General features: G+C 32.6%; 1 long non-coding RNA gene across 1 annotated transcript; it reads left to right on the top strand.

Annotated features, from left to right (window-relative positions):
• The first annotated feature begins 12,560 nt into the window (after positions 1-12,560).
• Positions 12,561-13,124, top strand: LOC141705507 (uncharacterized). The gene is made up of 2 exons (XR_012568381.1): positions 12,561-12,785; positions 12,894-13,124. It is a non-coding gene; the product is annotated as an uncharacterized LOC141705507 (long non-coding RNA).
• Positions 13,125-14,289: the final 1,165 nt, after the last annotated feature.

The raw sequence follows: 14,289 nt of genomic DNA, 5'->3' as shown, positions 1-14,289 counted from the left end.
CCCGCTGCTTGACTCGCTTCTTGACTATGCGGGTCCTGATGGGTTTCATTCTCTACCTTAACTGTAAAACAATAGGAATAAACAATAAAAGGGGATGAGCCAAAATTGCTCAACAAGCCTGCAACAATATATATAGTATAAGAGAGAAACAGGTGAACCAATAAGCTGCTGGTTGAAACAACCATCTGAATCTGTATAGGATAGTAATTTGCCAATGCTGGCGAGTACCAAATGAACAAGACTGGAAACAAGAACCAACATATGCACTATAACCTGCTGATCAGTCAGAATATAGTGCGTATCTATACCCAACTGCATAGACCCAATCAACATAAAGAGTACTCAGGGCAACTATGGCCTATTAAATAATGGTCTGGGTAAAACCCAGCCCGTATAGTAACCATCCAGTCCAAGGCTTAGCATCCGGAACAATCGGAATACTTTTGATATATCCCAACACCAGGATATACCAGAGTATATGTAACAAGGGTAAACAGAATTAAAATATGAATAGGGAATTCAATAAATTGGGTGAAATCAAGAATCGAAATGAAATTGAAACAAGCAATAATAAATGGGTAACGGTGTATATGAACAATGATTATCAAAGGTAACTCATATGATAAAAGGAAATATAAATCACTATTCTGAATTTAGAATAGGGGAAAAACTTGCCTTGCGCGTACTTAACCTGGTTCAACTCACCGTCTTCTGATCCTAGCTTGCTCTGCCTTGCTAACACTGAACCAATCATGGAAAGATAGTCGTTTAGATAACTTACTATATACGTGTATCTTGAATTGATATCACGCAACCTTATCAGTCTACCCATGCGTTTCTATCTGACTCACATATATACACATACATTTATACAACACATATATTCACATAATCACGTAAAACACGTAGCACATAAAGCACGTAGCACATAAAGCACATAATCAATTTTTTTAGACTTATAATTATTTTTAGAATCGATTCTAGACTCATACCTGCATTAACTAGTCCTATCTGATTTTATTATAATTTTTTCGAGATTTATTCGACTCAATTATACCCCTATTAGGACCTACGAACTATTAATTATCACCAAACCACTCTTTTTCGGAAGAAATTATAACTTACAACTATTTTTATTGAATTCGTCTCATTTTTCTGAGTCTAGGGGTCTTCGTTTCGCTCAAATCGGACTAACGGTTTAATTATTATGAATTAAACAAGATTTAATTAATTAATAATTAATTTATAAATAATTAATTATAATTAAACAATCCTTAATTATATTTTTAAATAAGTAATTAATAATTATTGTATTTTAAAATAATTAATCCCTAATTATTAGGAATTATTATTATTTATTACAAATTATTATTATTTATTCGATCAGATCGATTATTTACAAATAATCAATCGATTTAATTAACCGATACGCTACTTATCGAATAACTACGAATTACTCGAATTATAAATCAACTTAACGATTAATCACTCGTATAACTACGAGCTACTCACAATTCTCGCATAATTATCGAACTATTATATTATTATTGAAACTCATACGATTCGCTAATCAATTAGTTACCGATATTTAATTATACGCTATAAATAATTACCGCAATATTATTCGAATAACTATCGCTCGAATACAAATTCTAATTATCGAATTACTATTCGCATTAATAACTAATTATTAGATTATTAATCATATTACTTAATTATTTCTAATTCTTATTTATTAATTAATTACCTAATTATTAATTAATTACCCAATTATTAATTAATTAGATAATTAATAAATAATTAGATAAATAATTAAATATTTAATTAAATAAATAAATTCGAATTTATAATTTAATAAATAATTTAGAAATTAATAATACTATTTTTCAGAATTTAAAACTAATTTTTAATTAATTTTTAGAATTATTAAAAACTGATTTTAATTACTAAAATATAAATAAATAATTAATTACTCAAATCACAAAATCAGAACAGAGTTTGGGTTCTGAAGGATCAAACCCGGGTCGTTTCCGGGTTGCAAACCGGGTCGACCCTCGGACAAGCATTGGAATGGGATCAAGCATATATTTCGTTATCTTCGTGGAACAATTGATTTTGGGTTATTCTTCCCAAAAAAACTCAACATCTCAGCTGATTGGATATGCAGACGCTGGATATTTGTCATATCCTCATTTTGGCAAATCACAAACTGGATATGTGTTTACATATTGCGGTACATCCATTTCCTGGAAATCTACGAAGCAAACTACAGTGGCAACCTCAACAAATCACTCAGAACTCATTGCGATTCATGAAGCCAGTAGAGAATGTGTTTGGTTGCGGTCTATCATCAAGAATATTCAGGAATCATGTGGATTACAAGACATCACTAGAAGTCCTACCGTTATGTTTGAGGATAACACCGCATGCATTGATCAAATCAAGGAAGGATATATCTATTAGTGTAGGTGCCCTAGAGGCAATACATTATTCTTTTATAATCTTTATGTCAGTTGATCATTCAATAAATATATTTATTATGACCTTAATTACTGCGATATTTTGTTAGCATAATAAATGTCCTTAGAATCATGATACAAATTGTATAGTTTAAGTACATGACTTGAACTTGAGATTATATAATATATCATATTCTTAAAGGTCCCTAGTCGAGTATTATTATATTGGACAATAATAATACATAGATAGACTAGTATGTTGTTTGACAAGATAACCACATCTCATTGGTTATAAGTATGGGGATACTAAAGTCAATACATAGGTACATGTGAGAGTACATGGTACTGGACAGACCCACATTGAGATTCTTCATGTTTAATAAAGTCATAAGAAAGACTCACAGTGATAATGGTGTAACAATCCTTTGACTTGAAATCATTATATTTCTATACGAGGATTAATATACTTTGACTACATTAAAAGTTACTTTTGATCGGGTGATGATAAAAGTGGACATCGGGTATATCATGAGTCGTATGAGAAATATGAATGATAGATAAAGGATTTAACCCTCCTATAATTAGGAGAGATATTATTGGCCTCTTGATTGAGTGAGATTATAAAAGCATGGCCATGCTCAAATAATGATTTGTCTCGATAATCTACTCATGGATCAAGTAAACCCGGATTAAATGTTGAAGAGGATGGCTAAATACATGCCTCGAGTTTAATCTATAATATGTATGGTTAAAGGGATTATATTACATGAAAAACATTAATCACGAAAGGTTTTATCTAATCACGATTTAATTATTGTTTAATTGGGTAACAATGATGTATTACTAGATACCGCTCATTGTTTATAATTTTATTAAAGAATAAAATTATTGTCAATTAAATAATAGCCTATAGGGTCGCACAAATAGAGCACTTAATGGAATAGTTAATTTAAATTATGGATTTAAATTAATTGATGATTATTTGAATTTTATTATAATTAAGTAAGACTTAATTGAGATAATATAAATTCGAATTAAAAGGAATGTTTTTGCCCATAATAATTAAGTATGACTTAGTTATTAATTAAATAATAGAAATTCGTTTTTATTATTTAATCCAATACCTACTAGGGTTGGGCTTTGCTGTTATGGGCCTTTTTAATCAGCCATTATAAATACATAATGATAGGTTAAAGAGGCTTGTACGTTTTTTTGAGAAAACCCTAGCAGCAAAGAGAGGCAGAGGCAATTCATATCGTCAAGAAGGAGGCTAGTACATCCATTCCGTAGTCAAGTTCGTGAGACGTTCTTGAAGGTGCTCGTGTGGATACCATAGAGGTGTTTCTCCGAGAGGTAGACACAAAGCGTGATAGCTAGGATCTCCGTTGAGTTCGTGAAAGTTAAGCTCTTGAAAGGTATGATTCGTTATCTCCATAATCTGCCCATAATTATACAAGGATCCTGTTTTTGGGTTTCAAATTTTTTTGTTTGTTTGTTTTATTTACGTTTATCTGCCGCGTTTCACAGAACGAAGCACATTTCACCAAAATTCTTCTACACTCATGAACTTCAAAAGAATGGTGAAATTGATGTACAACAAATTCGGTCATGTGACAACCTTGCTGATTTATTCACGAAATCATTACCGAATTCAACATTTGGGAAGTTACGGCATAACATTGGAATGCGTCGACTCAAGGATTTGTTACAACAAAACTTCGGAGAATGATTAGTTTTTTTCGAGGGGAGATTGTACTCTTTTTCCTTCGTCAAAGTTTTTATCCCATGGGGTTTTTCTTTGACAAGGTTTTAACGAGGCAGTCTATGATCCATTGTAAAATAACAATCAAAGGGGAGTGTTGTAAATTGATTGTTATTTTCAAACAATAAATAGTAAGGCTAGGCTTGGACTTGGAAATATTTGTATTGAATTAAATTCTATGTTACTTGTTTTGGCTATAAATAGCCTTCTTCGGAATGATAGAAAACACACTCAAACAGCTTTCATCTCTCTAGTCTGCTCTCTTTCTCCCTTTCTGCTATATTTACTTTTACAGAGGTTCGATATAATACTGTTATAGCTAGTATTTTACAACAGAATATTAAATATTGTGAATTTATGTGAATCATGCGAATATATCTGTTGCAAATTCAATTATATACTTCTAGATACTAGGTATTAATCTGACAACGACTTCCTCTGATTTATTTTACTTTTACGTACACCCAAATAGATTTAGATGGCTACTTAAAAATATAATTTTTAAAATTTCCTTTTTATAAATTAAAATATTTGTTGACTATTTTTGTTTATAAAAAAATTATAAATAATATTTTTAACTATCCCATCAAAATATCTAGAATATGAGCAATATTCGATGCGTCAAATAAAAAAGAAAATAGAGTACACCATTTTTTAATTTTTTATAACTAGTAAAATCTACCGACCAAAAGTTGCTTTAAAACCTACCGATTCCGATTTAAAATAATGTTTTTCATGACAGAACACAAATAAAAAGGACCTAATTGTTTTAAAATATAGATATTCAACTTGTCTTTTTAGTATTAAAAATTTTGATTTATTTTTATACTCCCAGCATTTATTTTAGTAACCAAAATTGGTTAATTAGAAAAGGACTAATAAAGAATAAAATGCTTCCACTCTTTTAACTAGTATACACGCCATGATCAGAGACATATATTCACAAAATCGAGGTAACCCATGGATGGAAATATTGTTCCTATTTGGTACTCCTGATAGTACCTTAATATATATGCATTTCCAATGTTAATTTTACTTTGCCTTCCTTCATTTCAGTTTAACACAAATTGGGTTAATAACTTTATGCAATATATATGTATCCTTTAGCTTTATATACTCTTACGATAACCATCTTTTAGCCAATTTATAGTAAATTTTGATGGTAGAGTAACAATTGAATAAGGATAAAAAAATGTTTTATCTCTTTTTTACCCTTAATCAAGTGTTACATAACGGTTAAAATTAACAGAAAATCGGTCCACGAGTGGTTAAGGATATAGAAACCTAAGGGATGCATAGAAAATGTAATTAAAGTTCTTAACCCAAGCCGCATGATGTTAAAATCAAATAGATGCAAAGTGAAATTAACTATCCTAAATTTTATTTGGTATTGCGCATCTTTTACATCACTCCCCCCAAAAACAACGATTACGATGAAAGAGGGGCTTATATAGCAAACAACCAAATAATAAAAAAAACATTCTAACAAAAAAACTATTATATTAATAATACTATCCAATTATAATAATATTACATAATTTAACATTCAACCTCAAACTCATGATGGTGAATCAAGAGGTTCCCAAACAAAAAACAGAGCCACATAACAAAACAATTCAAAACTGCAACCAAACTATTTAAAACTGAAACAGAGAAAATAAGAGTATCCAAGCGAATCCAAAAATAGAGTCACGAATCCAAAATAACAAAAAGCTCCCAAGAGAATCTAAAGCAAACAAACATAAAAGAAATCTTAAAAAATGCAACAACACTAAAGAAAACAGAGCAATCCAAGTGTAGCTAAACTGAAATCAGAATTAATTAGAAATCCAGTTAGCCAAAGAAAAAGAACCATCCATGTTATCCAATAACCAAAACAACTTAAAAATTTAACAAATACGAAACCATCAAAACTATATCCAATTTAAAATCAAATACAATAACCAATCCAAAAAAACTCCAAATAAATAAATCAAAGTCAATAAACTGTATCCAATCCTCAACAAAATAAAAAGTGTATCCAAAGTCAAACTATATTCAAATCTAATCAAATCTCGCGAAGGGCCAGTATGCCTAGAGTATCCGATAAACTATACAAATGCTCTTAGAGCATTAACCATTCCCACGAATGACCAATGTGCCTAGAGCACCAAATAAACTGAAGCAATCCCTCGAAGGGCCAATATGCCTAAAGCATAAAAAAAACTAAACCCATTCCGCGAGGGGCCAGTATTCCCAGATACAAAATAAACTAAACCAATCCCTCAAAGGGTCAATGTGACTAGAAGACAAAATAAACTAAATAATCCCTCGTAGGGCCAATGTGTCTAGAGTACCAAATAAACAAAAATCCCTCGCAGGACCTGTGTGCTAGCACTACAACAAAAATGGCTAAATTTGACCACCGGAGGTCATATTTAGTTAAATTTGACCGAATTGTGTCGGTCTTTTTTAGACTGGTCAAAGTTAGCAAAATCGGTCAAATTTAACATAAATTTGACCGATCAAATTTGACTGCCTAAAATTGACCGATTGAATTTGACCAAATGTTTGAAAAATTTGAAATTTGAATTTTTTTTAAATTGGCGCCTAAAATTTGAATTTTTTTGAATTGTGCCGCTAAAAAATTTAAAATTAGAAAAATTGTGAATTTGCCGCATAACGTAAAGCAAATTTGACCGAATTCCGTCAAATTTATAAATTTGACCGAAAGTAGTAAAAAATATAAAATTGACCGTAGGTTGTCAAATTTAACTGTAACCCATATTTGTCAAATGCAGTAACTTCCCGGTACATTCTGCTAAGTTTCTGCCAAAAATCTACTACAACATATAATTTTTATTAGTATGATTTTGTGTCACTAATCAATATATAATTTATGTTATATAAATAATTAACACAACAAAATAATTAAATATCATATTTCATAATTATTAATATTATTTTCATTACAAACTTACTCATAGAACTTAACTAAAACTTTCAAATCGAATTCTAAAACACTACAGATATTTTCATTCTGCATAGTAGGGCAGACATTTAAAACATTTGTAGGAGCAAAACAAAGATACAAATGAACATGGATACTCAACACATAAAACCAAAAAAATAATAATATTACTACAAAAAACTCATACATATAAATATATGTTGAGTACTTGAGTAAACGTTGATATTTTACAGTTTTTTTTGAAAAAATCGATATTTACCAGTTAATATTAAAAGTATGTTTAGATTCCAAAATTAGGCCTAAAAAGTTTTAGCACGAGCAAGACATCCTTATTCATGTTTCAATAAAATATTTATAAAATTAAAAAAGAAGCAGCGTGTGAGAAGAACCAACATTCTTAGGTATGATCCATCACTTGCGGGCGCAATGTCGGAAGAGAGCTTGCTGTGTTCTTCAATAGTCTATTGTCCTCGCTTGACATTAAAAAATAAATCACTATTGTAGCATACCTTGAATATAAAATATACATTACTTCCTAAATTAAGCAATAAGTATCAGTTTCGATTATATGATAAAACAAAGATTACAATACAACAAAATAAAAGGACCACTACAACAAAATTACTAAAATCCACCACCAAATATTGGTGGAATTTAGCTATAATAGACCATATCCGGTAGATTTTAGTATAAAATCGACCGAAGTATGTTGGTGGCTTTTAAGAGGGTGGATTTTGTGAAATTTGAATCTCCCGCCCCTGAATAAATTACACCAAAATCGGTCGATTTTAACATAAAATGTTTCAAAAAAATAGAATCACCCACACCCATCAACCGTGCAACCGCCGGCCACCACCTGGAAAAAATTCCGGCAACTCCATATCTCACCATTTCACCCTCCGTTTCTATCTCCCTACCTTTCTATATCCCTACCTCTCTCTCTCCCCCCTCCGCTGCTATAACACCGCCATTACCAATTGACTTTGCTAACAATACTTAGGGTTGCAAGTAGTTCTAGAAGGAGGTTCAAGACACTGTGGTTGAAGTAAACCTGCAATAATGTGTTATCATAGCTCTGGAGGGGATCTCGACTGTTGGTTTAACGTAATCGACCCACACAAACACACGCTTTACTCACACACACAATACTGACACATGAAACATGCGTAACACACACTGGAACTCACAAACAACACAACCCTCTCCTGCTTCGACCGTCGCCATAACCCATCACTACTGACAACGAGTTTTGTTGCAAATTGTGTGTGTTATGGTGTGTGAGAGATGTTATGGTGATTGTGTGTGTGCTGTGCGAATTGTGTGTGTGTGTGTTTTGGGTGTGTGAGTCCGTGTGTGGGTTCGGGTTAGGTCGAGTGCGTGCGTGTGTGTTGTAAGCAATCGGAGAATTGACGAAGCCACCACTAATGGTGGTGGAGGTGATGGCGTGCTGCGTATGAAGGAAGAGAGAGAGAGAGAGAGAAAGAGAGAGAGGGGGGGGAGGGATGGAATTTAGTTATCTTTGTTGTAGTGGGCACTGTACCTGTGCTATGTCCCACAATATGTTTAAATACTACCAATTGTGAGTCTCATCTCCTTCGTTCCCACCATGGCAACCAAATCCTCAATCAATTCAAACAAATCTCCAACTAAAAGTAAGAAAAAATAGATTAAAGAAATTAGGGTTCTCAGTTTAAAAATCCCCAATTTAAAAACTTAATTAAACTAATAATCCAATTTTACACATGAAGTTTTTATCTTACCGCATACTGATTCGAACAAATCGAATTGAGTATCTACTCGAACGAATCGAGTGAGTGAGAGTCGAGTTTTGACAAATCGAATAGAGTTGAACATGGCGGAGGGGAGTGGAACATAAGTGAGTGCAGGTTGTGGTAAGTAGAGTAGAGGTGAGTGGTTGTGCAAGTGATTTATTGTAGTGAGAGCCGAGAGAGAGAGAGAGAGAGAGAGAGAGAGAGAGAGAGAGAGAGAGAGAGAGAGAGAGAGAGAGAGAGAGAGAGAGAGAGTGTGTGATGGAGAGTTTCAGATGAGGTGGGGCGTTAGAGACGAGAGAGAGAGAGATTTGTGAGAGACGAGAGAGAGATGAGAGTTAATTTAGTTTCTATGAAAAAGTGTGGGGGAAATAATTGGTATCAAAGAGGGAAAATTTCCACAATTTTGATTAAGGGGAAATAAATTGAAGTGGGCGCGCGTTAAATTTTTTTAGCCAATTTTAAAAATCATTTAATAAAGAATTGATGTCTTCAAACAACAAAGACATTAGATAAACGCGGGGTGATGTTATTACATCTTTTAACATTAGTGGCATTAGTAACTGATGTCTAATGTGTGATGTCTATTTAACGTTTTCTTGTAGTGAATGTATTAATAATCTTTTATTGAAATTAAAATTCTAGGAGTTTTTCTCTTATCTTTCTTATGGGTTCAAGAAACCGTTGTAGATTCAAGGATTGCCTTGTGGATTCAAGGTGCTTAAGGATTTCTCGTGTAAGAGTTCATGCGATGATTAACGCTAGCTTTTTCTATGCTTCCGTTCTACGTCAGTTGCATCAAAGCAAGCTTTTTCCTTTCCCTTCTTTACCTGATTCACTGTGGGAGAACCAATTATCAAATAAGTTCTTTGAGAGGCTACAACGGCTTTAAACGTGGCTCTGAAGGTTTTCGCAGATCGAGTCGATACGTTGACATTCAAAAGGAATAACAAAAACAAGCACCGTAGCGATGAGAGATTTGATCGAAATCAAGTCCCTCGAAGCAGGAAATACCATGTTGGTGAGAATACTGACTTGGAGTCAAATATGGGTTGTCGGCTTATTGATAATTATATTATATAGGCTGATATACCATTATTCTATGGGTCTCTAGGAGTTGATGAGTTTCTGAATTGGCATATTGATGTTGATAGATTCTTTGATGTTATGGGTTTACCTGAGATCAAACTGGTGAAGATGGCAACTATCAGGTTAAAGAGTGTTGCTGTGATTTGGTGGGATAAACTGGTTTGCAGAAGAAAAGGTAAAAGAAAGAACCGATCAAAATATGGCGATAGATGAAACTGTTGATGTTGAAGATGTTTTTACCGGAGGATTATGATTGCAAGATATATGAAGCGCAAGGAAGAAGATGATTTAGTTGAATAATATGAACCCAATAATCCTTAAAATATGTTCGATGAATGTGCTCAACAAAAAAATTGGGTGGCTTGTTTGATATGGATGATAGAAAATAGCTTGGTTATGTAATTGCGGAAAATTTCTTTCAAAGATTTGAAAGGTTCAGAGATAGTTGGAGAAGTGTGTGGGACACTGGATTTTGAAAATTGTATGCCTATAGATTGTAATGAAATTGATGTGATTAAAGAATACAACAAGGATGGGGATGAAGAAGAATAACAATAAAGTGAGTTTCGATGTATATATGGAGATGAGGAGAATGATTACCTACATGTGAAGACATGCATAATCAATCCTTGAACAATTATGGAAAGGTTTATGATTTGCAACATTAAAACTTAATTCAGTCATTATGTAGGTGTGTCCCCAATTTTTTAAGATTGTGGTAAGTTTAGAAATATCATGATAAATTTAATTTGAGGTATATGGTTAATAAAATCAAGTTGCCTCTACAAATTTATGTCACATCAAATAATGTTATTTGGAGTAAGCTATTAGTTGTCACTACCTTAAGTGAAAATTATGTGACTAACATTGCTAGTTTGAATTACAAGAATGTTGCAGTTTTTTATAATTTTCATGTGAATTCATATGAGTTAGTAATCAATACGCCATATTAGTTTGATTTGAATTGGTGTCACAAAATTTAGGGTAAGACAGTAGACTTCAAAAATAATAACATGTAGTATGTCTTATATCCTTTTGGAATAAAGTTGTTTTAAAGTCATCATATGAATAACATTGTCTCTTGCTACAACACATTAGTCTTGTGATGTCGATTTCAAATTTGTGCTAAAAAGTTTTATCATGGTTGGTTCGAACTGGTTTCCGTGATACCATTATACTTAAAAGTTATGTTGGACGAGAATGTGAAGTACAAAGTTCCAACAAAGTCTTTCCCTTTAAAAGTACCACCATGGCGATATAGAACAAGTCGTCGCAATTATTATTCTAGATGATAACTAATTGAGACCGAGTTTGTTCGAAGTGGAGGAGACAAATGTAGAAGAATTTTTGGAGCATATCAAGGAAGTAATGAGACGCGAGAAGAGTAAAGACATGATCACTCTACTAAAGATATGATGACATGATCACGCTGTTGGATTGCATAGTCATGTCAAATTGAGATTTTGCATCAGAAGCTTTTCTAGATGATGAGAAAATTGTGCATGCTAATGCTCAAAACTGTACACAAAATTTTTACTTATTATAAAGTTTTATATCCCTATATAAACAATATCACGATATAAAATATTGATAATTACTACACCATCGATTGGATACCGTAATCAGTCAGTCAAAAACGGTTGCAATATACTGACATTTTCAGTAAATTTACAAAATATTGGATGTACTATAATGATTTTCCAAATTCATTACAATCGAGGGGTAAACAATGAAAATTTTTTAAAGATATATAATAATTTTGAAATTGGTTGCTACAGAGTACCATACTTCAACAAGTAGTCCAAGTTTTGTCCATCAGAGCTCCGACGTCGTCCGATTTTGACTCGTTTTGACCAAATCTGTAAAAAGCGAAAAATCACCTATTCAAGATAATAATATCGATAACTTCTCCATTTTCCGATATTTTGGCTAACCACTGGCCTTTATATTTTATTACTCTGCAACATTAGTAAACTTTTCCCGTATATATGTGAAGTTTATTTATTTTAAATAAAATAGTTAGGTGATTGATGGTAGCAAGTATAATATTTTCTCATATACAATATACACGATCGACACCCCAGACCCAACAGACAAATATTATTAATCGACTTTTATCATGTAAAACCTTGAATTTTACAAAAAATACTTTACTTCTATTTATATGCACAAAAAACACCATAAAAAAACACTTGACTTCTATTAATAATATATGCACAAAAACACCATCAATAACAATAAGTCAGCTCAATAAAATTGCATAAAAGCAAGGGTCTAATTTGTGCCCTAGATAAACCCTCATTTGAATTGAAAGTGATCAGGGAATAGAGGGCGGCAATTTTGTCATTTGCATCACCAGTTGTCATGGCATGCCCTTAGACGACAATATTGTTCAAACTATGACCCCTATTGAAAAGACAACAGTACGTGACTGCTTTGATGTCAGCCAACCCTGTCACTAGCCCAGATGGAGTAGTATAAATAAGCATGTCCACAATACTGAAATTCCCATCAAAACAACATATAACACCTTTTAGTTTTTCCTCATTTTCAAGTTGGAAACTCATCAATGGCCTCCCTTAACAGCTCTGTCTTCCTCAGCCTCTTGGTTTTGATTTCCGCATTCATGGCGGCTCCGTCCTCTGTTGAAGCTCAAAGCCTTTTACCGACCGTTACCATCACAGCCAGCGGGGTCGTCTCTTGTGCCGTCAATACCACCCTTCCCATGAATGGGACTATGCCCCCACCTTTCCCTAGTGAGTACACATATAATATGCAGTGCACTTCAACTATAATTTATATATAGATAAAAGACCAATATTTAATTTGTATGTCGTTGTTAACGCACGTACTTGAACATGCAGATGCGTCGGTGGAACTGCGCTGCGGAAATACAACTTTGGCAAATACAACAACAAATGCACAAGGGGGTTTTACCTTGATTATCCGTTCTGTACTAAGCCTTTTAACCAACATTATTTCTCTGTTGTTTGGCTCTGGCCAATGTAGAGTAGTTGTTACCACCCCTCTGTCTAACTGCAACGCCACCCTCCCCGCCGTTGGAAATCTTGTAGCTACCGTAACTGGGATCGTAGCTAACTCGTTGAATGGTGTCACCATGATCCTTGGTCCTTTCCGGTTGATTTAAACATCTAAGATGTATTTAATATACATCACTTAATAGATGTAATGAATAAAACAAATAATATTGATGGATGCATGTAGCATTCTATCAAAATAAATGTACTACGTACTTTACTATTTGTATCAGTGTGTTTGTTCTTCGCCAAGCTTTGTGTTATAAGAGAGATCACCACAGAATAAAGTGTGCTCGGGAAGGTATCTATAACCTCCCTCTTTGTAATAATTGATCCCTCGAGTAATTTATATACAAGCCAGGTTGTGTGCTATGGTTTTCAGAGCCTATTTTATATGCATTCCGTACCTTCATTTGCTGCTTTTATATTCAACAGTTCTATAACAAATTAATATTATTGTAATAGTTACAGATTCTTATTTTAATCGTAATGGTTGTCAGCAGTACTGTGTACCACTTTTACAGCAAGGACAACTCGAGGTTGTTCACATATAATCAAGCAGAATAATTGTCAAAGTCAAGTTTTACATTAATAGTTCATACATATTTTTACTAGACTATTGTTGAAGGAGTACTCCCTCCATCCCTAGCATATGTAGTAGATGTGATTATTTTAAAAATTATAAAAATTTAACTATTTTTGAAAAATTTTGAAATATAAATAATTGGTAGTGACATAAAAAAAAAGTGTAAACAAATGGGAAGTAAGGGAGTATATTTTATATTTTTACACATAACATTGAGATCAAATAATGGTATTTATCTTATAACCATATACACACTCATACTCTACATTTTTCTTATAGTCTACATCATTTTAATTTTTAAGTCAGAGTTTTGAGAACATATCCAATATTATTTTAAATTATTGAGACACTTTAGAAATCGTAAGTTACCTTTCAAATTGTCGATGTCAAATTTTTTAATATATATATATATAACTATAATTAATGCAAATTACAAGTTTTATTTGAGGGTACTTTAAACAATGTCAAGAATGGTGATAACAATACGTTTGATAGTTCTTTTTACGTGATAAAATATGTTTGATAGTTCTTTTATAAAAAAAAACTAAGTGTTGAATTTATAAATATAACTGGTTAAATATCAAGTAAGTCACTTAGTGCGTGCAAATGTATCAAGTAAGTCACTGATTACAAAAC

The sequence above is a fragment of the Apium graveolens genome, unplaced genomic scaffold (assembly GCF_009905375.1).
Source record: "Apium graveolens cultivar Ventura unplaced genomic scaffold, ASM990537v1 ctg8964, whole genome shotgun sequence".
NCBI classification, from domain to species: domain Eukaryota; kingdom Viridiplantae; phylum Streptophyta; class Magnoliopsida; order Apiales; family Apiaceae; genus Apium; species Apium graveolens.
This window is presented reverse-complemented; position numbering and strand designations above follow the sequence as displayed.